We start from the raw sequence: 4,916 nt of genomic DNA, 5'->3' as shown, positions 1-4,916 counted from the left end.
GGAGAGAGGAGGGAGAGGAGAAGAGGGCAGAGGAGAGGAGAAGTGGGAAGGAGACGGCAGGGGAGGGAAGGGAAGAAGAGATGAGGAGGAGAGGGTGGGGAGGGGAGAGGAGAGAAGAAGAGGAGAGGATGAGAAGGAGAGAGCAGAGGAGAGGAGAAGAGAGGAGGGGAGGGGAAGGGAGGGGAAGAGAACATGGGAAAGGAGAGAGGAGGGGGGAAGATAAGAAGGGGAGAGCAGAGGAAAGAAGGAGAGAGGAGGGGAGCAGAGGGAAGAGCAGAGGAGAAAAGGGGAGGGATGGGGAGCTGTGGGGAGGGGAGTTGAGGGGAGGGGAGGGAGAAGAGAATAGGGGGAAATGGAGAGGAGGGAGAGAGGGAGAAAGAAGAGAGGAGAGGAGGGGAGGGGAAGAGAGGGGAGGGAAAGGCAGAGGAGAGGAGAAGACAGGAGGAACAGACATCAAAACTTGATGCCAAGCACTTTAAGGAAATCGCTCATGGTGGCCCCCAGATGGCCAGATGTTCCTATCTCCTCTCTCTGTCTCACTCCACCTCTTTATCTTCTAGGTTAACAACTAAAATTAGTGCATCTCAGGGTTTTTAGCCACTGCTAAAAGCATGTGTTCAGCCCAGTGAGAGCAATATCCATGATAAGCTGATATTATCTGGATGTTGTGAGGGAAATAAAATGGAAACCATTGTGGCTTTATGGATGTGCAAGGCAGGTTGAAAGCTGCTTGCAGGTGGCAAGCAGTGCCCAGAGCTCTCTATTCCTCTACAAGGAGAGCGGGCACACCCATTCCCCAGACGGGGCTCAAGATGGCACAGATTAGGGTACAGCCAGTTGCCGTCGAATCAGTTCTCACTCATGAAGAGCCCAGCTGGCACCACGTGGGCATCTGCCAGGCTGGGGGAGCATTCTGCATTATGAGCTACAAGACCCCCCAGCGGGAGTTGGGATGCTATATTCCTGCAGAAGGTCATATTGTAGCAGCTGTCTGAGGTGAAAACGTGTTCTTACCTTCACTGCTCTGTGGTTTCAAAGGTCCCTGGGCCATCATCTCTAAGCACTATGCATTTGTTTGCACTAGGAGAAATCTAATAAAGGACCTCAGAGTCTCACTCTCTTCTATTAAGCCAGCATCATTCTATGCCCTCGCCAGTATACAAAAGTTCAGGCTCCATCTTCATTTCCTTCATGGCCAAGCCAGAAACTCCTAGTCTACTTCAATGATCACCAAGAGACCTAGTAATGTGGCTAAAAGTCTGGACATGAAACCCAATAACTTGATTTTGAAAGCTACTTGCTTAACTCCATTTATTCATAAGTAAGAGAAGGACAGTCATGGAATCTCCCTGCTGGGATTGTGAGGGTTAAGTGAATCCATCTACTTCAAAGACTTGACATCTCACCCAGCACATGTGTTAGCTGCCTTCAGGTTACCCACCCTCTCACTCCTAGCAGCTCCATGCTCAACGGGATCAAATCACTGGCATCTACTGGGCTTTTCTTTCTACAGGGTCTGGTTGCTAGAAGCAGATGATTACACCGCCTTCTGGAAGCTCCACTGACACTCGTTCAGTGTGACAGCAATATGCACGGCTCCACCGACAGAGAGGAGGCGGCTGGGGGAACATGGCTCATGGTGAGCAGTAAGGGGTGGTCAGCACTAGCCACCTCCTCCACCTCTTCCTCCTCCTCTTCATTATCCTGTTTCTAAAGAGCTCTAGTTGCCTTGTTGTGGTTAGATGCTGTCAAGTTGTTGTGGTTAGATGCTGTCATAGCGTCCCTATCAACAGTTATCCTAAAACCTGCCCTACCCAGTGCCATTCTTATCATCTCTAAAACACTAGAGCCCATTGTTGAAGACAGGGTTAATCCATCTCATTGGGGGTCTTCCTCTCCTTCAGGACCCTCCATCTTTCCAAGCATGATGTCCCTTTCCAAGGAATGGGCTTGACTAGCTACATGTCCCAAGTACGAAAGATGAAGCATGACCATGCTTCCCCCCAGGAGCACTCTGGGTTTTCACCACTCTTCTCCAGAACCACAGCTCAAAGGCATCAATTCTTCTCCGTCATCTTTATTCATTGTCCAGCTCTCAGATGCAAAGCAGGTGACTGAGAAGACTATGGCTTGAATCAGGTGCACCTTAGTCTTCAAATTGACATCAGTGCTCCTCAGTATTTTGGAAAGGTCCTTGACTGTAGACTTGCGCAGTGGAAAATGTCTCCTGATTTCCTGACTGCTAGTATCAAGGATGTTGACTACTGATCCAAGCAAGGTGAAATATTGACAGCTTCAATCCTTTTCCATCTATCATAATGTTGATTGTTCACCTGTGTTGAAGACTTTTGTTTTCTTGATGTTGAGATGTGACCCATACTGAATGCTGTAGTCTTTGATTTAGTGGTAAGGAATTTTTCTTATAATTCAAAGGCATGTGGTTTGAATCCACCAACTGTCCCACAGGAGAAATATGGGCAATCGCCTCCCATACGATTCACTGCCTCTGAAAACCCACTGGAAAGTCAGCTAGGGGTAGGGGGTAGGTTCCAATTAGAGGGCACATAACACACATTGTTGTTGTTGCTATGTGCCATCGAGTCATTTGCAACTCATAGCAACTGTATGTATAATAGCCCTGAAAAATGCTCTATCCTGTGCCAATCTTATTGTCTGACACACCCAGCCTGATTACCCTGGTCACTGAACCAATCCATCTCATTGAGGATCTTCTTTTTTTGTGCTGTTCCTCCACCCTCACAGGCATGATGTCCCTCTCCAAGGACTGGTCCCTCCTTGCAACATGCTTAAAGTATGTCTGATGAAGCCTCAGAATCCTTGCCTCCAAGGAGCAGCCTGGTTTCACCCTCTCTAGGATGAACTTGTTTGTTTTCCTAGCAGTCCATGGTATATTCTATACTCTTCTCCAGCACCACAGCTCAAAGGCTCGTTCATAGTCATTGTGCAGCTTTCTGAAGCATAGCAAATAATTGCAAAGACTATGACCTGTATCAGGTTCACCTTAGTCTCCAGACTGAATCATTGCTCTTGAGTACTCTGGAGAGGTCCCTGACTGCAGACTTTCCAAATGTAATATGTCTTTTCATTTCCTGGCTGCTGGTGCCAAAAGTGTTGATTGTGAAGCCAAGCAAACTAAAACTGTTAACAATCTCAATCTCTTCACCATCTATCATGATGCTGCCAGTTGGCCCAGTGGTGAGAGTCTTTGTTTCCTTGATGTTGAGCTTCAATCCATATTGAAGGCTGCAGTCTTTGACCCTCTGCAGCAAGCATTTCAGGTCCTCCTCAGTTTCAGCAAGCAGGGTGTGTCATCTGCATAACGCAGATTGTTGATGACTCTTCTTCCAATCCTGATGCCACATTCCTCCTCATGGAGCCCAGCCATAAAAACAGCATTTTTAAAGAAATAAAAAGTTCCATCTTTGGCCTTCTGTAATTTACAATCAGATTATATAGATAATAAGGTTGATACAAAATCAAGGACATTATCAACCAGCCGAGATTCCAGGCAAGTGCTGCTTGTGTAAACATAGACCATACACTCTGTAGGGGTCAGAAAGAGGAGACAAGCAGGACGGAGAAGGTCCATGGAGGAAGGTCCTCCTCGGAACTTGCACAATGGTACCATGTTGATGTCCTCTCTCTACTGGTCCCCAAGTCAATGGACTCGTGCTGACCTTGTGAATCTCAGAGCAGAATGAAGACTCGGAGAGTTTTCATTGGCTCGATTGTTCTCGAGCATCAGGGTTTTCTTCTGAGGTCATTCAGATGGACAAGTACCAGCCAAGCACCTTAACTCTTACCACCACCCAGGAGCCTCTGTCATTTTCGTAGATGAAAAGGAAGAAGAAATAGAGTTTCTAAAATTCATTTCCTGGTCAAAGTATTTTCATGAGGGTCCTTATCTTGATTTTTATTTCACCTCAGAAAACTTTTATTGAATAAAAATACACGTTTAACACAATCCTAACAGGGCAAAGTTCAGATTTGCTGTTCATAGTGTTACTATGATTTGTAGTTGATTTGACAGCATCAAAACAACAAGAAGAAGTAAAACCAAAAAAAAAAGAAAAAAAAGAAAAAAAGCCAGGGTGAATTCCCACAAAAGCAGTGTCAAGTCCACACTATAAATGGAACTGCCATGTCATTACTGAGAAGGGGGATAGCTCTCATGCAAACTACATATTTGATTAGGATCTGAACTCTTTGCTGAACCATGTATTCAAAATAATTTAGGTGATACATATAAATTTAATTTCTTTGTTCAGAGACTCCACATGTGCAATGATGCCCCGCAAATGTGCCGCTTGCACCGAGAGCCACAAAATGAGTCTCCTTCTAACTTGTCTATACTGTGTGGAAATAATCTTCAAGGCGAGGAATAAACCTATTTTAAAAACAGCTGAGTCCTTTAGATCATATACCCTAACCAATTTATGGAGATAAATGGAATTCAGTATTAAAGAAATATATTTTTCCCCACTCCTCCAGAAAATGTAAATGCCAGCCACAGAATAGAAAGGAGGGAAAAGTCAAAAGAATCAGAATATCCTAGAAAGAAGCCAAGAATGCAAGGCTGGGAGGATCGAGGAATCCCTGCCTTACAATCCCTTCCTGGCTCCCCTCCTCTTCATCCCATAGCCCAAAAGATTTCTATGGTGGAAGGAGTCACAGAGCAGAAGGACCTCAAGGAGCAAACAATTCCCTTCCACCCTGCGGAAGCAGAGAAGGCAAGGTTCTGTCTGGGACAAATCCTCCGTTGCTACAATCGAGATGCGTTTGCTATTGATGGTCTTTCCTGGGTGGCACGCTATTGCAATAACTCGTGCACTAACTGTGAGTTAATCACCAAGACTGATGAGAAAACAAGAAAGGACAAAGAGCAAGTAAGAGAA

This window comes from Elephantulus edwardii, unplaced genomic scaffold (assembly GCF_000299155.1).
Source record: "Elephantulus edwardii isolate Elephantulus edwardi_28Jun2011 unplaced genomic scaffold, EleEdw1.0 scaffold00011, whole genome shotgun sequence".
In the NCBI taxonomy this organism is placed as follows: Eukaryota; Metazoa; Chordata; class Mammalia; order Macroscelidea; family Macroscelididae; genus Elephantulus; species Elephantulus edwardii.
The sequence above is the reverse complement of the archived record's forward strand: the minus strand, read 5'-3'. Positions refer to the sequence as shown.